Genomic DNA, 25,536 nt, shown 5'->3' on the forward strand with positions numbered 1-25,536 from the left:
TTTATAGATCAAAGGATAATCCCAAACAAACAGGAGTTCATAGCTAGCTTAGGATTAAGATTGAGTTAACCTAGGTCATCTAGGTGAAATAGTCAGTCTTAAATAGTAAACAACTTTATAAAGTAAGAGTGACTTATTTCTTGGTCCTGATCTTATGCAAACTCATTGCATAGGATGCCCCCACTCCTCATGTCATAACATGTACGAAGTAGGATCACATCGTATGTAGTACTTTACAACTCTTTGTAACAACTACAAAGTAGGTCGCATCCAATGGTGTTACCAGAATAAGGTACCCAACCTCATTCATGTACCATAGATCATTTTGACTATTTACTCGAACTAGATCCACTCTTATGTTTCCACATAAAGTTCAAGTACTCATGCAATAGTCATGGGTCTTAGTTTATTGGATTTAGACTTTCATACAATTTATAAGATCAATAACAAGTATATTGATAATAGAAAACGTTTATTATTTTACAAACTGCGAGTTTTTAGGACATAAAATCCAACAAATTTTCAATCCTTCACTTTGCAAATTATTGATGATAATTTGCAATTCTTCCATCTAATTGACTACCAACTTGGTATCAATCATCTTTACAAATCACTGATCATCTTGCAATTCTAGCATCATCCAACTTGTACTTTTTGTCTAATGCCTCCCACAATAGTTTTGATGTATTATAGGCATTGCAATAGACATTATACAAAGTGTCCTCAAGACCGCTAAGTATATAATTACAACATAGGAAATCTGGATGCATCCATGCTTACTTTGCAACTTCCGTTCCAAGAGTTATAGCTTCTAGTGGGTAATTGGGCAATCTTCCTTCAAAATATGACTAAGATTCAATGTGGTGAGGTAGAAGATCATTTTTTTTATCATCTCTTAAAGTTGTCTCCGTTGAACTTCTCTAGTTTTTTGCATGAGATTTGACAATGGTCGATACCATCATGGTAGAAGTAGTAACATTGGTGGAGAAGTTTGCAACCATCAGTTCAGATATATTAATTGTCTTCAGATTGTTGGGGAAAATGGTATATATATAATTTAATACACTAGTAAAATAATCACACCTCAATTATTAGATACAAGGCACTCAATATATAAAATTCAAACCCAAACGAAAGTCAGATGGTGTGACAATGCTTAGATATGAAAATAACAAAAAACTTGAAAGAACCTCAAAATCTACAACCTCGAACTACTTGAATTTGGCAGAACTTTTGGATATTTGCTCTCAACTCAACTTAAATCAAGAACGAAAGAAAGAAATGAGATAACTCTTCACTTTGGAATGGGATACTACAAATGAAGAACCAAGTTGCTAATTATAGATCAACAACTTAGTAACTCTCCAAAATACAAAATAAAATCAAATAAATACAAAAATTAAAAACATTTGTCAATTTTAAATCGATTAAGTTATTACTTGACAAAAATCAAACATAACTCATTCAAATTGAAGAAACTAAAAATTTAACTTTCATACATGTTAATTTGTATATGAAACATCACTTTAATTGGAAGTTTCATTCCAATTTGAAAGTTTTTAAACAATGAATTTAATCTATATAATTAAATCCAATTTTATATTTCAATATTCAATTGTTTCACTTTCTTTCACTATATATATGCAATGGTATATACACTAAATTTTCAAAAACCAAAACAAAAAGTGAAATGATTATCAAATGGGGTCTTAGTTTTTAGTTTTATGTTATTGAAATTTATGATTGTTTTCTAAGAAATTTCATATTATAATTCTCATTTTTTTTATTTTTTATTTTTTAAGAAATACTTGAAGTCTTAATCAAATTTTAATAACAAAAACAGGATTTTAAAGTTTTTGAAATAAAGCGTTAAGTGAATACTAGACAACAAAAAATAAAGAAGCATGTGAAAGTAGTGTATATATTAAGTTTAATTTCCAAAAATAAAAAACTGAAAACCAAATAATTAGCAAATAGACCTTTAGATAATTCAAAAACTAGGTTATTAGCTCATTTTCATCTAATCATTAAATCGTTCAATCATTTAATTATGTTATAAAATGACATATCTATTAATAGATTAGATTCAAATCACATCGCTAAAATGAGCATAACGTAGCTGATATAAAACCTGTATTATATGAAGTTCAAGATTTATAACTTTATCACTGGTTGACTTCTACCAGTGATATAGTCTCATTGATGGGCTCTTAGTGTTTGATCTAAATTTTATTGTATTTGCACATTCTTTTGCATTTGCTATAACTGCTAATACTTTGGGCCTAATTGTTATATTTGCAATTGTTTCTTTTTTTTTTTTTTTTGAGACTGCATACTTTGAAAAAAAAACAATAAAAATCTAAATATATTACAACTAGAGACATTTAAATTTGGAAAAAAAACTTAAAGATGTATATATTTTTGGAAAATTATTTTAAATGACAAAACTGTTAAAAATATTTACACGTAATAGCAAAATGTCACAGTCTATTTGTGATAGACCGTGATAGACAGCGAGTCTATCACATTCTATCACGGTCTATCATACTAATTGTGATATTTTGCTATTATTTGTAAATATTTTGATTCATTTTCCAATATTTAAAAACAACTCTATATTTTATTCAACAATTTTAATATTTTAATAAACACAAATTGGTTGCGTGAATGAGTGAAATCTGGTCACGGAATCAAATCACATTATTTTCATCCTTATTTATTTAGCCCTTTGTCTCATAAGGAAAATAGTCAAAAAGCTGCATTTCCGAAGGGAAAAGAAATGGCAAAAAAGCTGTTCAATTTTGTCCCTATTTAATTTTGTGGAAGCAATCAAAAGCCAAATTTTTAATTACAAAATTTCTCTTCAACGAAATTATAATTTTAAGATTCAAATCTTATTTTACTATCCAAAATTTAATATTTATTTTTAAAAATCCCTAAAATTTTAAACATTTTACCTCGGCTTTCAAATATTATGTTTTGGTCCTTCATTTATTTAAGAAAGTTATTTTAGTCATGATTTTTATTAATTTTTTAAGTAATTATTTTTAAAGGTTCGTTCGACAGTGATTTGATTTATTTGTTTTTTTTTTCTTTCTACATTAATAGTCTAATTAAATAGGTCAAATTATCAAAACGTCTCAAATCCACCATTTTTTTTCATGAATGACCTAATGGATTTCAATATTACATAAAAAAAAATCAAAAAGTCCATAACATCTCTATTAATTTAAAATCGAAAGTATAAAAATATGGAAATCAGTGCATTAAATTGGTTCTCTTCAAAATTGTTCTTTTTTCTCACTCCTTAATTACCCCATTTTTTCCTCTCCTTCATACACCACCTAGGACACCTTCCCCATCTTTATATTTTTCTAGTTCAAATATATATGAGTTTGTTTAAAATAAGAATTTATGTCCTAATTTATTGGGTTACCGTTATTGGTATATAATATGAAGTATAAATTTGTAAAATAATTAAATATACATGTGTATATATGATAAATGATGTGAAATATATATTTCAATAGAAATGAAATTAAAATTAAAATATGGTGTATATATTAGTACCTGTTCTAAATGCATTTGATAAACCTCGTATATACATAAAAAAAATGGAACACAAATAAAAACCAAGATTTGTAACTATAATTCTGCATTAAATGTAGTCCACCGAAATTGAGATTCTAAATTTTAAGTCAAAATCCAAAATCAGTAAAAAAAGGAAAAAGTATATCTTTGCAAAATAACTAAATATGATCTCAATTTCAAATATATACATGTGCATACATGACAAAGTATTATCTTTATAGAAATGGGATGAAAATTAAAATATGTAGTATATAGTATATAACAACTTTAGATTTGTACTAGTTCTAAATACATTTAGAATAAACCAAAATTAGGGATTCTGAACGTTAGATCAAAAAATATATACATAAGGAATGGAGTATAGATGAAAACAAATATTTCTAACAATAATTATACATTAATTCAACCACCAAAATTAGGGATTCTGAACGTTAGATCAAAAATCAAAACATGTAAAAAAGAAAATTTTGTGACAAATTTATAATTATGGTATGAATTTTTTTAAAAAAATATTTCAATTATAAAAAGGGGCCATTGAATTCATATCAAAATAGGATTTAATAACGTGTCTTCACTTTTTCTTCTTTTGTGGATCTAGCAAAAACTGGCCCAACCCAAGATATGAAAAAAGTAAATGTCTGAAATACCCTGTATCGTTGATATACTCAATATCAAGTACATCTGTTATGTAATTTTACCTTATCTTGAAATATATAGTTGATATAGTATTGATATACTTCATTTTAATTACATTAGTTAATCAAGTATTTACTGTCTAATACACCTATGTCTTATATTTGATATACACTTGATATCCTTTGATACACTTGGTACACATCATACAATTGGAATATATCGTTGATACACTTGAAATGTTGATTGTTGTCAGATATATTACTAATATCCTTATGTGTTATTTCAAATACTTATTGATTGATGTTTGATACACTGTTATCTTAGGTTTGATATAGTGCTGATACATTTGGAATACCATGCTTATAAAATGAAGCATACATATTTTACCTTCAAAACAAGCAACTAATTGAATGTCAATTGACGTTAAATATACTGTTGATATACTAGAATGTTGGTTGATGTTAGATATACTGTTGATACACTCATATGTTACTTCAAGCACTTATTGATATATATCTAATACACTCATGCCTTGGGTTTAATATACTTCTAACACTTGAAATACCATACTTATAGCATAAAACACATTTGCTTTGTTTCAAAACAAGTTATAAACTATATGTTGGTTATTGTTAGATAAACACTTCAAAATATATAGTACATTTAACAAACTTTCAAATCGTTATAAACAAACATAATTTTGAAAAACAAAAGAAGAAAAATAAATAATGGAGATGAAATTGCTTAATGATCAATTAGATATATAGGTGTATCAATGGAGTAATATACAAAAAGAACAGTTGTAAATATAAACATTAGACCCAAAGTATTAGCATATATAATATAATGTAAATTTTTTTTTTATAAATATGACCAAATTTAAATAATCTATCAGTGATAGACCATATTATTAGTAGGGATCTATCAGTGATAGACTATGTCACTGGTAAGAGTCTATCAACGATAGAAGTCTATCGCTGATAGACTTGGGAATCTATTAACAATAAAAGTTTATTGCTCATAGATTTGGGTATATTTGCAATTTTTTTTAAATGAAGTTATACACTTGGTTATTATTCCTGAAAATGCTACCAATTACAATTATTGTTAGGCCTTCTTCTTCTTCGATGGGCCTGCTTCTGCAAAAGAAAAACTATTTTAGCCCAAATGATGAAAAAATAACGGCGCCCTTTTACCTTGATCCAATTCTTGAAGCCCTGATCTTTGCCCCAAATTTCTTAGTTGGTCGATAACTAGGTTGAGAATTGACTACAATTTTCCAGCTGATGGCTAGCACGTCGATGATCCCACTTAAACTTTTTCTAATGGAAAAATGAAAAGACTTTGTTTCTGATGGGTGAAAAAAAGAAATTTCTTTCTCTCTCTATCTTTCAGATTCTTTTGATCTACCGCCTTTCTATATTCCTTCTTTCTTTTAACCCTAATGAGTTTTCTTTGATCTATGCGATTTTTTATGAGTAAACGATGAGGAAGCTTGCAGTCGGGTAGACGAAGGCAGAAGAAAGGATGTAAACGATGATGCAATCGTGTAGACGATTGCTCGAAGAAAGGTGTACGATCGTGCAGTCGTGTAGAAGATTGCTTGAGGGAAGACAGACGATCGCGCAATCGTGTAGACGATTGCTTGTAAGAACGTGAATGTTCGCGCAATCGTGTAGACGATTGCTTGAAGGAAAGGTAGACGATCGTTCTGTTCTACTAGACAATATGAAGAGAAAAGGTAAACGATGGACGATCTTGTAGACGATGAGAAGAGAAGAAGAAAATACACTACGATGTATGTGGTTCGACTGTGAAAGCCTACGTCCACGAGAAGAAGATAGTTTTATTATGAAGCTAAGTCACAAACCCTTTTTTCTTTATAGATTGCTCAAGTTTTCTTGAAGCTTTGTATTTGAGGGTGTTGTATCTAAAATTTGTAAATAATGAGTTTAAATACTATTTCCAATACAAGTAGTTACAATAACTAACTGTAAAGATTAAAGAAATGTGAAACAGCTTCTTGATGTTGATGTATGAGCTTATATTCTTCAATTACCCTATACAAAATATATATAAATATATCGGTTTGAATGCACAATCTGGTAATTGGTTTATTGAGCTTATATTCAGTTCCATTTGAATCAATGACCTTCTCGATGTTTATTTGGTAACCCAAAATTCAAAACAGAGCTCTTAAGAAGATTATCTTTTCTTTCTCTCATTCTTTCTCTTAGGACTTTCTTCAAACACCTTTCGTTGTGATGCTCAAAGCTGAAGTAATTGGTGATTTTGGTTTGGATCTTGTGTTCATGGCTAATTTAGATTTGTGAGAGGGAAAAGAGATTGAGAGATCTCAGAAGAAAACGGAGGAAGAAGAAACACAAAACCCTTCTCTATATTTTTTTTCTTTTTGTAAGAAGAAGAAATGTGAAGAAGTATTATTATGTACGTCAAGCTGGAGTACATAGATCACCATTGAGAAAAGCATTATGTACATCAAGTTGTTGAATGATCTAGTCTTGAGACAAAGAAATTGACAGTACAAGTCGAATGGTGGTGGGCTTGACTACTGGACTGAGGGTCTCAAAATAATTAATGCCATAGTCTTGGTTGAAGCCTTGAGCAACCAAACGAGCTTTGTAACAAGAAATCTCACCAAATGGAGTTTTTTTGAGTCTGAACACCTATTTGCTACCAATAACTTTGCGATCCTGGGGCAGAGCTATGAGAGACCATGTATTATTTCTGATGAGTGCTTCATATTCCTCAAGCATCACTTGTTTCCAGCTTGGATGAAGGAGAGCTTCCTTGTAAGAACGTGGTTCTGTTTTATCCAAGTCAGTAACCTCGAACAGCCACACCTTTGGTTTAAAAATTCCTATCTTGAACTGTGTAATCATGGGGTGGTTATTGGTTGTGAGAGGTAGGGATGGTGTTGGTTCTAAGGTGGTGGGAATGGGGTGTGGGGAAGAAGGGAGAGGTAGGACAGTAGAGGTAAGTAGTGGTGAGGGAGAGGAAATAGTGGGGGCTAATGGTTCGGTTGATGGTTCAGATGAGTGGGAAGGGTGAGGAGGGGGTTGGTTGAGAAGTGTAGATGCAGGCGTGGGATGAGGGAAGAGGATTGGTAAAGAGAGAGATAGGTGAAGGGAATGATGCTGATGAACATCATCATTGTCGGAATTGGCAGGGACCTGATGGAGGGGATAAGGGCCGATTGGAATAGGAAAGGAAAGAGTTGAAGAGGAAGAAGGTGAGGAAAAATCAACTGATGAATGGTTATCAAGGAAAGGGAAAGCGGCTTCATTGAAGATGACATGCTTAGAGACGTAAATTCGATTGATTGTGTGATGGAGGCAAAGATATCCTTTATGCAAGGAGGAATAGCCTAAGAACACGCACGGATGAGATCTATATTGAACTTTATTATCTTTGAACGGTCGAAGGAAAGGGAAACAAGTGCAGCCGAAGACTTTTAGGAGTTGGTAATCAGGGAGTTTGGAGTAGAGAGTTTCATAGGGTGACTTATTGTCAAGAAGAGGTGTAAGTAAACAATTGATGAGATAGATAGTCGTATGGAAAGCGAAAGGCTAGAAACTATGTGGAATAGAGGAGTGAGCAAGCATGGCTAGACCAACTTCAACGACATGTCTATTCTTTCTTTCAACAGTGTCGTTTTGTTGTGGTGTGTAAGGACAAGACAGATGCTGAATTATGCCAAGTTTGTCTAGTATAGGAGAGAGGGCTTTGAACTCCCCTCCTTCATCAGTTTGGATTGATTTGATAGTGATGGAAAATTGATTCGAATCGTAGCTTGAAACTTAAGAAAACAGGGTAGAACTTCATATTTAGTTTTCATTGTATAGATCCAAGTGAAACGAGAGAAAGCATCGATAAATAGTAAGAAATATCTATTTCCATTGACTGAATTTATCGGGGAAGGACCCCATACATTGGCATACACTAAGTCAAAAAAAGAGGGTGGACGATAATTTGACACTTGAAAAGGTAAACGATGGATCTTGGCCATTTGACAGTGCTCACAAACTGATACAGTTGACTTATTTTTGTACTTCAGTTTGCATTTGGACAACACAGAATGAACTATTGGAGGGAAGGGATATCCTAAACGAAGATGCCACAAAGAGAAATCCGTGAGTGCTGAGATGAAGACAGTTGGATGAGAAGAGGAATGGACAGATCGTGTAGCCGATGGATTGATAGAGAGCTTGTATAGGTCACGATCAAGTGTGCTCTGGAGGAGTGGACTCTTGGTTTGAAGGTCCTTCACAACAAAGGAGTCATGGAAAAATTCGACATAAGCATTATTATCATAACATAAACGACCGATGCTAATTAGATTTCTAGATATTGAAGGTGTGTGAAGAACAGAGTGAAGATGAATTGGAGTGTTCAACGTAGATGAAAGAAAAGAAGAGGAACCAGTATGAGAGATGGGAAGGGACTTACCATTTCCTACGACAACTTGTTCGCCACCATAATAAGGAACAGGGTGTTGGATGTTGGATAGGTTAGAAGCCATGTGATGAGTGGCTCTGGAATCCATGTACCAACCATCATCAGGGTGATTTGTTATTGGGACAGGGGGTAGTAATGTAGGATAGCGGTTGAGGTGGGGTTTATATGGCTTGAGGATGTTTGATGGTTCTATATTTTGGATTGTCGATGTTGTAGCAGGACAATGTTGTATGGCCGAACTTGTTACAGATTTGGCATTGTGGTCGATTGGAGGATTGGGATGGTTGATGAGTTGTTGATCGTGGAGCTCGGGTGGGTGGTCGATGAGATGTATAGTTCGTATCAGGCATAACAGAGAAATGAGGGTTAGAGAGAATACCTGGAAGAGCTTGAGAAGGTCGGAAAGATGACCTGGTAGGTTGCGGCCAGTGAGGACGTCAAGGTTGAAGTGAGAGCTAGGCGACATTAGCTTGTATCTGTTGGAGTTGGTCCATAGCAAACTGGGATTCAAGTCTGCAGTCATATGCAATGAAGAGGCTGCGAACATCAGCGATAGATGAGCGATTAGTTCTGTTCTGAATGGAGGTCACGAATGGATTGTATTTAGTGCCAAGGCCTTCGAGGATGTATGCAAGGTGGTCAATGTAAGACAGTGGTTCTCCGATAGCAGCAAACTTGTCGGCAATGTCTTTTATCTTGGCCAGATATTGAGAAACGCTAATGACATCCTTTCGTATCTTTTGAAGTTGAGAACGCAAACCCATTATTCGGGCTATGGAGGAGGATTCATAGACCATTCGGAGTGCTTCCCATATTTCCAATGCGAATTCATAACCAACGATTTCTCCCATCTTATCTTCATTGAGAGAGGAATAAAACTAGCTCATGGTTGTTCGATTGAACTTCTGCCAATAGGAGAAATGGGGATTGAATTGAGTTTGCTGAGGGTCGAGGTACTTTGGTGGTTGGGGATTGGTGCCATCGATGAAGGTTTCAAGGCCATAAACCATGATAAGGTTGAGAAGTTGATTCTTCCAGAGGAGGTAGTTTTAGCTTGACGGTGAGGGATTGGGACATGCGAGGGAAGTTTGCGACTGGGGATTGTGGGGAAGGAAGATTGGGGAAGAGATTAATCGATATCGAATTTTGAAATGTATAGTGGTTAGGGACACCGACATAGTGAAGGTGAAGGGGTGGTGGTGGAGGGACAGATTGCGGAGGGTAGAATGGATTTCGAGTAGGGGGAGGGGCGTGCTGAGTAGCGAGTGGGGTGAACGACGGAGATGATATAGATATGGTTGTCGGAGGTAGAACAGTTGAATATATGTCTGGGTTTGATGTGACTGGGAGGGTAGAGTTTTCTTCAGATTTTCCTGAGCTCGACGCCATGAGAGAGGGGCAGGATGCTCTAAAGCTCTGATACCATGTAAGGAGGAAGAAGAAAGGCTAGCTAAACGATCTTTATCAAAGACTAAACGATCGTTGAGAGGTGAAGGCTAAACGATCATTGGGAGAAAGGCTAGACGATCATTGAGAAAAAGGCTAGATGATCATGGAGGAAAGACAAGACGATCGTGGTCAAATATCTAAACGATCGTTAGGAAAAAGGTGAACGATAGGACAAGCATCTACACGATAGAGGAAAACGTGTAGACGATGGGTAGGAGACTGCACGATTGGGTTGATCATGTAGGCGATAGAAAGTACACGATAGAAAGTAGACGATTGGGTTGAAGTGTACACAAAGGAGAGTACACGATAGGATTTAGACGATAGAAGAAAGTTACTACACGATTGGTAGAGAGCATAAAAGATAGAAGAAATTGAGTAAGACGATTAGCCTTCGTAACCCGCTTCGCTTGTCATATAGTATTATTTATTACCATAAGAAAGTCACATGGCAGAATGTTAATGGTCTATAATAACAACCATGAAAGAGAAAATACAAAATTAACCACTGAATAGTGGAACCTAAAGCAGAGAAGGAAAAATGCATAAAAAACGAATAAAAAGCTGTTGTAATTCTTTAGTAATGTTGCACTCATTTTATCAAAGATCGTCTCCCACTCCTACCCGAATAACTGCTTTATCATATAATATATATTAAACTATATGTTATATCAATATATAACTTATAGTTCAATATTGTATCCAATGCAATATAATCTATGGTTTAATTCTTCCAACAACGATATTTAATATAAATCTCATTTTTATTAAATTTAATTATATGAATCCAATTCACATAAATAATATTTAAATCATATTCAGATATTTAATTTCTCACAATTAAATTACTTAATATTATATAATGTATCATAACTTATATTAATTACATCATATATAATTAAAAATTAATTAATTATATCATACATAATTAATTTCCTCAATTGATTTGAACAATTCAAATTAATCCAAATATTGATTCTCATTAAATCCTGTTGAGCTACTGAGGGGACCTCATGGACCTGTAGCTTGAAGCTCTAATGGTACGTGAATAATTAATTAAACTCTTTAATTAAAATACTCATCATTCGTTAACTGTCGGGTACTCCACTAAAGACTGACAGCTGCACTCTTCGCACTCCAAATATATTTTTGTGTCCACTGGATATAACCAATCAATAGTAGAATGATCCTTCACAAATTGCTCGTAAGTACAGTTGGGTTAAAATTACCATTTTGCCCCTCTAGGTACATCTAACTCCCTAAGTACCATTGATCTCTCTAATGAACAATAAATCATAGTCTAACTATGACCAAACCCCTCTCGAACTAGGAAAGGGTGTTTCGCCACATTGTTTAAGCCCCAGAATCAGTCCTTAAGGGAACAATTTATCTACTTGCCCCGACATTGGAGAAAAAGTGAATTTCATCTTGCGTAGTTGTGTTCCCAGCTCCTCAATAAGATAAATCCCTAAAATGCTAGGCTTGTTGAGTGATGGTAAGCGCAAGCTCACGCAATCGAAGTAATAAATCCCAAATAGGGTATCGTCCCCAGAAACCAGCGTAAGCAAAATTTTCCTAACTTAGCTATCACAATTCTTTGTCAATTTTATCTAGGAACCCAAAAGATGATTTTTATCTATAACCACGGATAACAAAAATTCAGTCACACATAAGAAAAATTTAGAGTAAAACAATTCCAAGGTGTTGTTCAATTTAGGGAATACAATGAATATGACATTCAATTGATTAAAATTGATAGATTAAGGCTAGAGTTCTAAAATCAGGAAATCTTCTCTTGAGCTCAAACCATTCTAATAACTACCCATCGACCTGAATCTCTTCTATCACTTGAATAGTTACAGCATTAAGACACATCAATTGCACCCCTTATTATTCTAAATTCACTCTCGTGCAATTTCGAATAACAATCTAAATTAGGTTCAGTGAATTAAATTCTCTCTCAAGACATCTAATTAGCTTAAGTTCATTCAATTAATAGCTAGTTAGTCAAAAGCATTAAGCATAAACAATTTAGAAACTAAGGCAAAATCCATCAATTGTAAATCAAATATTCAAAGTAACATCCTTAAAATCCACAAACACCCTAGAATAATAGAGTTTAACTACACATGATTTCAATACCAGTATTCAAAGTAACACTCTTGCCACGAATACCGGATTGTTCTTCAACAAAATTGCACGATCACGATCAATCTTCCTGTCACGATCAATCCAGAAATGCTTTTAGATTAACTCTCAATCGAAATCTTGAGTCTTCAATAAAAAACGATCGTAATTGCTCTGTTTCGGCTCTTGTACAGAATAGAATTTAGGTAAAATCTATCAAAGTCGGCTCACTTTTTCTCCTCCTCCTCTCTTTTTCAGACCTGGTGGCACAATGCTGTTATTATAATATCCTCACAACGTTACAATGCTACCCTTATTCTAATTGGTCTCGGGTCTACAACGTCATGAAGCAGCATTGTGACATTCGCCCAACGCTGGCTCCCTCGAATTTCCTTCCAAATTTGCTTCTTTTATTGATCTTGGATCATTGGTTTTTTCCTAATTCCATAGCCAACCCGTAATAGCTCAACATTGGAGTTTTGCCCCGAGTTTTTTTTATCATTTTCGCACAAATTGCTCCCAATGCTTAGTTTCCTAAAATTACTCAATAAATCACATCAAACTAAATAAAACTATCAATATTAGTTCTAAATTTGAAGGTAATAAAAGCACTTTTTGGATGCTTTTCAGTGAGTCAGCGATCTGGTCACTTTCACCCATATAAATCAAAGGACTGCCTGGTCATGTTACCTATGGTCATCCTGGTGAAATGTAAGTATCTATTATGAACGGTACTATATATAAGACTAAACATTTCGTGGTCCGGTCTTATACAATCTTCTTTGTATAGAATATCCTTACTCACATGTCTCCACATAAATGATCAGGATCAAATCATTTGTAGCACTTTACAACAATTGTAACATCTACAAAGCAGACCATACTTGTAGTGTCACGAGGATAAGGTATCCAGCCTTATCCATCTACTATAGACCATCTAGGTTATCACTTAAACATGATCCACCCGTATGTCTCTACATACATGTTTAAGCTACAAGATAACCTTGGATGTTAGTTTATTGGTGTATGGTTAATCCAACTAATTTTGAAAGAAAACATCATATATTTTACTACATAAATAAAATGTTTGTACAATACAATTATAAACTATAGGACCCTACGAGATTTAGGGCATCAACCCCAACATCACATACTAGGTATCATATACCTATGGATTTTTCTCCCACTTGCCCTAGGTGACCCTCAAACACTTTAGCCGAAAGGACCCGTATAAACACATCGGTATACAGTAGATTGCTAATTATTAACAAATAGGGAATGTATCTTATATCCTCAACTTCTTGATTTTCGATGCCATCAAGTATTGATGACTTGAGTTTCTACTAAACCCATGTTATGGCTAGGCTATTGCACAACCCTCCCACTATGTCGAGGCATTCTCAACTCTTTGGTAAATATGTGTCTGACCAGTCTCAACCAACTCTTGTTTTAGGGTCAGCTTAATCATTAACTCTTGTTGTTTTTCTATAACTACTATAGAAACTTGACGCAATGCTAGCTTTATCACACAATTAATTATCTACATGTGTACTTCTTCGAGAAAAATAGCATTTTTTTATACAAATACTTTATTTTCTTCTGGGTTGAAGACGTATAGTGTTTTTGGGTAGCCTATAGATAGGCATATTATTTGAACGGCGTTCCAATTCCTTAAGATTTTGTACCAACACATGTGCCGGTAGTTCCCAAATTCTAAAATAATGTAAAAACAACCTTTACCTATTGTCAATTGCTTTCACAACTTCTCCATGTTGGACCATTATGACAACCCTAGAGCGGGGAGGAGGTGATTAGGATTTAATTAAAATTTTTCTTAAAGTATGCTCAATTTGATCTAATTAAATATTTTTAAATTAAATTGATAAAAAAATCTAACTCATGCTAAATAACAAGATCGCTAAAAATTATGTAGCAATATACTCAAACAATCTCAACCAACAAAATCAAGCAATTGAAATTAAATGCAAGAATAACTAGGAAAGAGAGGGAGAAGAAGACACTGTGGTTTTTATAATGGTTCGGTCAAATACGACCTACATCCACTTTCCCAAGCACCTCTTGGGACTTCAATTAAAAAAAATCTTCTTTTGAATCTTTCCAGGATGAGAGCCGAACCGCTACCTTGCTCCTTTTATGGATTCAAGAGCAAACCCGATCCTTTCCATGGGTTAGGATCCAACTGTTGCAATGTTTTAAAACTTTAAATCACACAATGAAACTCTCTAAAAAGAGTTGGTATACAAGATTGAGCTCACCAACATTTTAATCCTCACAATACAATAGAAATTTCTCTTCAAGAATAAGATGAAAGAAAGAAATTAGAAGCTAGTAGAGAGAGTAACAATGGTTTTTTTTTTTTTTTTTTTTTTGCTAATTTTGAGGATTGTAAAATGTGAAAACTTGTTGTAGAAATTTGGAGAAGAAGATGGGTTTAAGTACAGAGGAAAAATTTTTAGAAACCACATTTAATTTAGACCATTGGATTTTAGAAAAAAAAATAAATGATGGAGATTTTAAACTAAACTAGCCGTTAGATACAAATAAAATATATATTAAATTCTTTTTCTTTTGAAATTCATTTTCTTTTTAAAATCAATCCAAAAATAATAAAACATACCATGTGTCAAAAACTAGCCGTTAGACACAAACATAAAATAATTTTAAATTCATTTTCTTTTTTTAAATTCATTTCTTTTTTTAATTCATTTTCTTTTTAAAATTCATTTTTCTTTTTTTTTTTAATTTAACAAATTTTTTTTTTTTACAAAATCAATTTCTTTTAATTCTCGTTTCATTCAATAAAAACTAAAATTCACCAATTGCAAATTTGAAGCCCCATATGTCACTCACCCTATAGCTCCAAGTGGCTTTCTTTAATTAGTCCAATTTGATGATTAATTTGCCACGTCACCATCTCGTGTATCTTCTTCATCCGAACTCCGATTTGGGTGATCCAAGATGCGTCGGAATCGTTATTCCGGCTCTACGCTATGGACTATTCAAAATAATAAAATTATTAATAAATAGAATAAGGTTTGTTATCATCAAAATATTAATTAATTAATAAACTAAAATTAATTAATTTGGGATTAAGGGCCAAAAAGCCAACAATCTCCCCTTTTTCATGATGACAAACCATAGAAGAAAAATAAATTGAAATACATATAACCATAGCAACACATATGACCAACAAGTAATTTTAATATCAAGTATACATATCATCACAAAGATCATGCTTAAAATTCATTCAAAAGAATTAACTTCTTCCCTTTAAGTAATTCTCCCCCTAAATAATACGTTCAACACAATCATAACACATTTTTCTTATACTTCTCCCCCTTTGGAATCATAAAAACGAACAATAAATATATAAGTGCTCCCCCTAAAAATATGACATATACAAAGATTCCAATTCTTCCCCTATTAATATGCATTATATAATAATATCAAGTATGATAGAAAATAGAGATGCATCACAACGAATAATACCAAGCTGGCCTATTTTTGAAAAAAAAAATCTTCATTCAAAGGCTTGGTAAAAATATCCGCTAATTGATTATTAGAGCTTACAAATTCAAGGGTAATATTACCATTTTGCACATGCTATCTAATAAAATTATGCCTAATATCAATATGCTTAGTTGATGGATAGGATTCTTAGTCAAATTAATAGCACTAGTATTATCACAAAATATAGGCACGCTATCAAACTTTAATCCAAAAACATAAAGAGTTTGTTTCATCCAAAGAATTTGTGCACAATAACTAGCAACCGCAATATATTCCGCTTAGGTAGTGGATAAAGCAACTGAGTTTTGCTTTTTACTATACCAAGATACTAAGGAACTACCAAAAAATTGGCAAGTCCCACTAGTACTCTTACGGTCAAATAAACTACTGGCAAAATCCGCATCGGAATATCCAATCAAATTTAATCCAACATTTCTAGGATACCACAAGCCTACATCAATGTTCCAAGCAAATATTTAAATATTCTTTTCACGGCATGCAAATGTGATTCCTTAGGATTGAAATCTAGCACATAGACATACACTAAATATGATATCGGGTCTACTAGCGGTCAAATAAAGTAAAGATCCGATCATACCTCGATAAGTCTTTATGTCCACACATTTATCTTTTTCATCTTTGTCGAGCTTAGTGGTAGTGTTCATAGGAGTTTTTGCAATTTTACCTTCATTGAATTTCAATCTCTTGAGCAAATCCCTTGTGTATTTTTCTTGACTTATGAAAATACCATCCTTGAGTTGTTTGATTTGGAGTCCAAGAAAGAAACTAAGTTCTCCCATCATACTCATCTCAAATTCACTACACATACACTTAGAAAATTCTTCACACAAAGATGGATTAGTAGAACCAGATATAATATCATCCACATATATTTGCACTATAAGCATATCATTATCCTTAACCTTAATAAAGAGAGTAGTATCAATTTTTCCCATTTTAAAGTCATTTTCAAGTAAAAAGTTGTCATGCCTATCATACCAAGCTCTTGGGGCTTATTTTAAGCCATAAAGAACCTTTTTCAATTTATAAACATGATTAGGCAAATCAAAACTTTCAAAACCTGGAGATTTTTCTACATAAACTTCCTCCATAATATAACCATTTAAAAAGGTACTCTTCACATCCATTTGATACAAAATGAAATTCTTATAAGAGGCAAAAGAAAGCAATATTTTAATAGCTTCTAATTTAGCAATAGGTGCAAAAGTTTCTTCATAATCTATGCCTTCTTCTTGACAATAACCTTGAGCTATAAGTCTAGCTTTATTTCTAATGATATTTCCATTTTCATCCATTTTATTTCTAAATACCTATTTAGTTCCAATTATAGATGCATTGAAGGCCTAGGGACTAATTCTCAAACTTTGTTCCTTTCAAATTGATTTAATTCTTCTTGAATAGCTAAAATCTAAAACTCATCACATTCGGCATCTTTAAAACTCTTAGGTTCAATTTGAGAAACAAAAGCAAGATTACTAAATAAATTAAGAGAAGAATGAGTTTTCACATCCGTCTTAGAATCCAATTTTGTAAACTTTTCTTTTATTATTTAAAATAAAACATTTGCAATCAAAAACTTTGAAATACCCAATATTTGGAATTTTTTAATGCCAAAGATCATAAAAAGTTTTATCTAAAGATGGTCTAACTAAAAATCTATTTAAGACATAGCAAGTGGTATTAATGGTTTCCATCCAAAAATATTTAGGTAGACCATATTCATTCAACATTGACCTAGCAAATTCTTGCAAAGTATGATTTTTTCTTTCAACCATACCATTTTATTGAGGAGTTATTGGAGAGTAAAAATTATGAGAAAAACTATTTTCTTCACAAAATCTTTAAAAGCATCATTATCAAATTCTCCTCCATGATCACTCATAATTTTAGAAATAAAAAATTATTTTTCATTTTGAACTGTTTTAGAACTAATAAAACTTTTCAAAGCATCATCCTTATGTTTTAGCATCAAAACCCAAGTAAATCTTGAAAAATCATCAACTATCACAAATGCATAATAATTTCCTCCATAGCTAGCAATTCTAGAATGACCAAATAAGTCCATGTGTAATAGTTGTAGGGGTCTAGTAGTAGAGATCACATTTTTAGATTTGAAAGAGGACTTAGTTTGCTTACCCATTTGACAAGCATCACAAACTTTATCTTTTTCAAATTTAAATTTAGGAATATCTCTAACCAAAGAATTTTTGAAAATATTTGAAATTAAGTGCTAGTATATCCTAGTCTTCTGTGCCATAACAAGAATCATCTTGCAATACAGAAAGACATTTATTAATAATAGGACAATAATTCAAGTCAATGGTATATACATTTTCATCTCTATTTCTAACAAACATGACTTTTTTATTACATGAACTTTCAATGATGCAATTATTTTTATCAAACACGATTCTAAATCCTTTGTCACATAATTGATTAATACTAAGTAAATTATGCTTTAAACGATCAATTAAAAGCATTTTCAATCAAAATAGAAGATTCGTTACTTATAGTACCCTTGTCAATAATTTTACCTTTCTTGTTGTCACTAAAAGTTACCATGCCTCCATCCTTTTTGGAGAAAGAAATAAACTTGGATCGGTCTCCGGTCATGTGCATTGAGCAACTACTATCCAAGTACTACTTATTTTTCTTGGAGGCTTTCAAACAAACCTACAAACAAGAAATTCAAGTTTGATTCTTTGGTACCCACACTTATTTGGGTCAATAGTGTTAGCATTTACAAACTTAGGGATCCATTTCATTTTTGCATTAGCATTAAAAGCATTGGATCTAGACAAGTAACAAAAATAAGCTTTATGTCCATAATTTCTACAAGAAAAACAAACAACGTTATGCAAGGATTTATCTCTAACAACAAATTTATGCACTTTACTCTTGGAGAAATTCTTTCTTGGAGCATTGTAAAACTTTTCTCTTTGAGAAAAGTTTCTTTTTCAAAATTAGTGTGATCATACTTCAATTTAAAGCACTTAGGTCTAGTATGACCTTCAACATCTCAATTATGACATATAGGCACGAAACTAGATTTAGCATTATTAGACACAATATTAGGCATATTACACACAATAGAAGATTCTTTAACAAATATAGTTTTAGAACTTGAAGGAATAGAACATTCTCAATATAGCCCAAACCTCTTTTATTACCAAAACGCTTGCCTACTTCAATTATTTTGTCCAATCTTTGGGCGCCTATTGTCAACTTTTTAATAGACTCCTTAGCTTTATCAAGTTCTTGCAAAACATTTAATTCTTTTTCTTTAAGTGATTTAATCAAATTATCCTTTTCACAACCATCATGCTCAAGAAATCTAACTTTATCAAGCAATGCATTTTTTTCATCACAATCACATACATGCTTATTCGCTTTAAAGCAACCAATTTTATCAAGTAAAGACTTTTTTTCATTGGTCAAAGTATTGTATTTCTTCTTAAGCACAATATATTTTGAGCTAAGTTTTTCTAAGTCATTTTGCATACTTTCAAAAGTTTCAAACAATTCATCATAAAAAGGGGATTTTAGAGTTACCTCATCATCAAGTTCATCATCTTTTTCACTATGGGCCATACGACTAAGGTCTGCCACTTTTTCATCATTACTTCCACTTTCACTTTCACTACTATCATCCCAAGTAGCCTTCATTTCCTTCTTCTTCGATTTCTTAAATGATTTGAGGAGTAGACAATCCATTCTTATACGTTCTTATATGACCCAGCTTTTTTGTATTCATAACAAATTATTCATCCTTTTTGCTTTTCTCACCTTTTGACTCTCTTTGGGTTGATAGGTATTTCTTAAATTGCTTCTTCTTCTTGATGAAGTTTTCGTACTTAGTGAAAAATAGGCGATTTCATCTTCATCAAGAACATCCTCATTTTCGGAGTTAATTTCCAAGGAGATGGTCTTTAATGTAATACTCTTCTTCTTTTTGGCCCCATCCTCCAAATGTTCCTTCATAGTGATCTCATGGGTCATGTTGAACCAATGAGTTCCCCCAATGGAAGTTTGGTGAGATCTTTTGCTTCTTGGATTGTCGACACCTTTACTTCCCAAGTCTTAGGTAGAGACCTAAGAATTTTTCTAACATTTTCTAATGTTATATAGACTTTACCGAGTCCCTTCAAAGCATTGATAATGTTAGTAAATCTAGTAAACATATCGTTTATAGACTTATTAGCATCCATCTTAAATAATTCATAATTATGAACAAGCATGCTAATTTTTTACTCTTTAATTTGATTTGTTTCTTCATGAGTAATTTCAAGAGTATTCCAAATTTCTTAAGCGGAAGAACACATGGATATTCTATTAAATTCATCTTTGCTCAAAGCACAATACAAACAATTAATACTTTTACCATTAAAAGAATACTTTTTCATTGTATTTTCATCATACTCTTCTTCTAATTAGGCTTATCAACATTATCAAAAAATTTCATGGATACATAAGGACCTTTAACAATAATTAACCATAAATTATAGTCAATAGATTGCAAATAAATTTTTATTCTAGCATTCCAATATGCATAATTTGAACCATCAAAATAAGGAGGTCTAGAAGTATGCTCTTAAACCAATTGTAAAATTGCTCTTCAACAATTCCATTTGCTACTAGGTTTGCCATAATACTCTGACAATAAAGTTTATCAATAAAATTAAATTTTAAGAGAGCAACCTTACTCTGATACCAATTGTTAAACTGGTATGACAACCCTTGGAGGAGGGGGGAAGGGGGTGAATAGAGTTTAATTAAACTTTTTCTTAAAGTATGCTCAATTTGATCTAATTAGATATTTTTAAATTAAATTGATAATAACTCTAATTTATGCAAAATAAAAAGATTGATAAAAATTCTATAACAATATACTCAATCAATCTCAACCAACAAAATCAAGCAATCAAAATTAAATGCAAGAATCACTAGGAAAGAGATAGAGAAGAAGACACCATGGTTTGTATAGTGGTTCAGTCAAACACGACCTACATCCACTTTCCCAAACGCCTCTTGGGACTTCAATTTAAAAAAATATTCTTTTGACTCTTTCCATGGATGAGAGTCGAACCGCTACCTTGCTTTTTTTACAGGTTCAAGAGCAAAACCGATCCTTTTCATAGGTTAGGATCCAACCGTTACAATGTTTTGAAACTTTAAATCACACAATGAAACTCTCTAAGGAGGGTGGATATACAAGATTGAGCTCTCACACTTTAATCCTCACAATGCAATAGAAATTTCTCTTCAAGAATAAGATGAAAAGAAAGAAATTGGAAGCTTGTAGAAAGAGTAACAATTGTGGCTTTTTTTTGCTAATTTTGAGGATTGTAAAATGTGAAAAGTTGTTGTAGAAATTTGGAGAAGAAGATAGGTTTAAATAGAAAGAAAAAATTTTTAGAAACCACATTTAATTTGGACCATTAGATTTTGGAAAAGAAAAATCAATAGTGGAGATTTTAAAGTAAACTAGTAGTTAGACACAAACAAAATATAATATTAATTTTTTTTTTTAAATTCATTTTCTTTTTTAAATCAATTCAAAAATAAAATACATATCATGTGTCAAAAACTAGCCGTTAGACACAAACATAAAATAATATTAAATTTATTGTCCTCTTAAATTCATTTTCTTTTTTTAAATTCATTTTTTTTAAAATTCATTTCTTTTTTTAAAAAAAAATAATTTATGTTAATTCTCTTTTCTTTCAATAAAATTAAAATTCACCAATTGCAAATTTAAAACCCCATATGTCACTCACCCTATAGGTCCAAGTGGCTTTCTCTAATTGGTTCAATTTGATGATTAATTTGCCACGTCACCATCTCGAGTATGTTTCGTTATGCTTCTTTTTTATATATCTTCTTCATTCGAACTCTGATTTTTAGTGATTCAAGATGCATAGGAATCGTTGTTCCGAGCTTTACGTTATGGACTATTAAAAATAATAAAATTATTAATAAACAGAATCAGGTTTGTTATCATCAAAATATTAATTAATTAATTAATTAATTATAAATAATTAGTTTGGGATTATGGGCCAAAAAGCGAGCACTCCACAACTCTTATGGAGCTTTAGAAACACTTCTAATGGAATGATGTTTAGAAAGTATATAACAGTCACTAGTACATATCCCTAAAACAATTTAGGCAACTGAGCATAGCTCATTTAAATTGAATCATGTCTAATAGGGTTCTAATTTTCATCCTGATATACCTTTCTACTGAAGTGCCAGGTGTTGAGAGTTGTGACTGGATTCCATGTTCTACCAAATGGTCTTGAAAATCTAAGATTCATGTACTCTCCACTTCAATCTGATCGAAGTGTCTTAATTGTTTTACCTAACAAGTTTTCAAGTTCAATTTTTATACACCTTGAACTTTTCAAGTGTTTTAGACTTATAATGAAATTAGGTAAATATAATCGTACTTTGATTAATCATCGATAAAACTGATGAAATATTAGTTAACGAATGGGGGTTAGATCGGTCTAATAAGTTTTAGCCGATTAATCTCGAATCGTTGGAGCCCATGACTTGTAGGTCGACGAGGTCCCCCTACTAGCTCGAAAATGGATTAGCTCTAGAGTAGCATGATAGTCATATTTGAAACGTTCAAATTAGAATCAAACGGAATTGGAGAAAATATATTTAAATATGATTTAAATATATGAAGATGAATTTGTGTAAAAATAATTTAATATTGGNAAATATATGAAGATGAATTTGTGTAAAAATAATTTAATATTGGATATTAAATTAATTAAAATTATTTATATTGTTTAAATAATTATTTATTAATTTTATTAGAAAATTAAAATTTGAAATTAATTCGTAAAATTAATAAATTTTGATTTTAGAAATAAAATATGATTTTAAAATAAAAATGGATTTTGGAAATAGAAAATTACACAAAATTCAAAAATGAGTTTTTCAAGTTCATCTTCAACTAGCTCACTAGGAACCCACCGCTTCAACCTTCATTTACTCCAAGCATGAGCTACATCCCATGCAGCAAATCTCTTTGCATGATAGTCTAAAATATATTGAAGAGATTGGAGTGAAGTTGAAGTGATGAACCGAATGGTTTTTTCTGAAAAATTCGGATGAAGAAAATGTTCTTCATTTTGGGTTGTTGTAGTGAGCATTCTCCTAATTTCCTTTGATTCTAGCTTATTTTGAGTCTCACAACTAAATCTAGAGCACCAAGAGATAGTAGAGAAGATTTTTAGTGGTCTACATAAAGATTTGGAGGATTTAGCAGCTGAAAATCAAGATTTCAACGGTTCTTCAAATGTATATTCTTGAAACCCATTAAACTTTATTTAAGCATGTTTCTTTTATGCCAAAATAATCGATCCTGATGTCTTCCGCTACATGCTGGTACTTTCCAACAATTGGTATCAGAGCATCATATAAGCATTCAATTCGGTTTAATTTTGGTTTTGTGGGTGTTTTATATAAAATTATGAAATTGTTATACTGATATGGTTGGAAGAGTTTTGGCCTTTAATTTCGCTCTAATTTCTTGTTTAAATTTGTAATTGTCTCTTGCTTGATGAGATTATATGTCTTCCCAAGAGTCAATAATTTATTTGGAGTCATTAGAGTTGAAATTAAGTTATAATTTGAAGAAACAAGTGAAGAGGCCAAGTTGCAGATTCGAGACGATCAGCCTCTGTTCATATCTTCGTTGAGCTTCAGTAGCTAAGCGATCGTTTAGCTTCATGTGTTAGGCGATGTGAAGGAAAAGCTAAATGATCGTGTCGCTTCAACCATTGATCGTTTAGGTGTTGTGTGCTAGATGGTCATGTACCTCGGGAGCTAAGTGATGCGTTGTGTTGCTATACGATGGCACTACACGATTGTGTAGCTTTGGGTGGGAGCTAAACGATGAGGTGAAGAGCTATACGATAGTGTTGCACGATCGCTTACCATGATCTTTTACATTTGGTCGGGAGCTAAACGATGCGTTGAGTTGCCATGCGATAGCACTAAGCGATCGTTTACCTCTATGCGGCAGCTTAGCGATGCATTGAAATGCTAAGCGATAGCATTAACCAATCGTTTACCTATGTGCGGCAGCTGAGTGATGCCTCGAGAGCTGTACGATAGCACTAGGCGATCGCTTACCTTAGGCGTATGCTAAACGATCAAGATGCGGTGTTAAATGATGTAGCTAAGCGATCGTGTAGTAAATGTCCATGCTAAACGATGGAGTTACGCGATAGTATTGGACACTAAGCGATCGTGTTTCGTCCTCCGACACTAGACGATGAGACTATACGATAGAAGGCAAACACTACACGATCGTGTAGCTTTGCTAAGCGATGTGCATTGGTTGCTAAACAATCAAGCAAATGCTAAACGATCAGGAAAAAGCATGACGATGGTCGTCATTGCTAAACGATTAGTCTTAGTGAGATTTTCAGCAGAGCAAGAGCAGCCGGTTCGACCGGTTCTCTTGAAGTCTAGTCCGGTTCAGCCTCAAATAGTTTTTGGTTGGTTCAGTTCAAGCGGCTTGGAGCAGATTGAGCGATGTTGAAGCAATTTTGGTAATAGTTAGGCTTTTGTTTGCTTTTTTTTGCCAAAACTAAAACCATATCAGTCTGTATTTAATTATTTATGCATTGGATGTATGTTATAATTAAATAAATCTTGTATGTGCAATGTGTTTTAGTTGTTTCTTTTTAAAGGTTAAAGAGAAATCAGAACTTAAAGCTATAAGAAAGACATGCATGCTTACTTAGGTTTAATTCATGGTTTTAAAATGTTTAAAACTTGGATGACATAGACCTAAGATCATGGTTCTAATATGATTAGCAACCATTAGGCTCTAATCTTTTAATCCGTTTAATAGGATTAAATTGACTAATAAAAGGTTAAAGGGTAGCAAATCTATCTATAAGGGAACTTTTGTCTAAAGCGGACTCTGGCTAGGCTCGGGTATTTAAGGTGACGAAAACGTAACACCCCTACCTGGGAACCTATCTGGAAAGGTGAATTAGATAGATTTGATGCATGCAAACAAGTTAAGGACAATCCATTAAAGTGTTTAAATGTGACTACTTGAACTTATTCATATTTCATAGATAAAAGTTGTTTATGAGGAGACTTAAAAAGATGACTTAGACTAAAATCAGTAGTCGGATTGTCTAGTAGAACATTCAATGGGAGGTACTTGGGGCATATGATGCTTCATTTAAACCTTTCACGTTTCTTCCATATAGTCTACACCGTGATATCTACCCTCGGCCTCGTGGCACTCTGAGAGTGTCCCCCTCAAGGATGGTGTTTGGGTTGGTCAATATCAAGGTGGATGGAGAGAATGTAGGTCTACGAGATCCCCCTACTAGCTTGAAAATAGATTAATTCTAAAGTAGCGGGATAAGTTAAATTTGAAACGTTCAAATTAGAATCAAACAGAATTGGATAAAATATATTTAAATATGATTTAAATATATGAAGATGAATTTGTGTAAAAATTAATTTAATATCGATATTAAATTAATTAGAATTATTTAAATTGTTTAAATAATTATTTATTAATTTTATTAGAAAATTAAATTTTGAAATTAATTTGTAAAATTAATCAATTTTGATTTTAGAAATAAAATATGATTTTAAAATCAAAATGGATTTTGGAAATAGAAAATTACACAAAATTCAAAAATGAGTTTTTCAAGT

Source organism: Benincasa hispida, chromosome 7, assembly GCF_009727055.1.
Source record: "Benincasa hispida cultivar B227 chromosome 7, ASM972705v1, whole genome shotgun sequence".
NCBI lineage: Eukaryota > Viridiplantae > Streptophyta > Magnoliopsida > Cucurbitales > Cucurbitaceae > Benincasa > Benincasa hispida.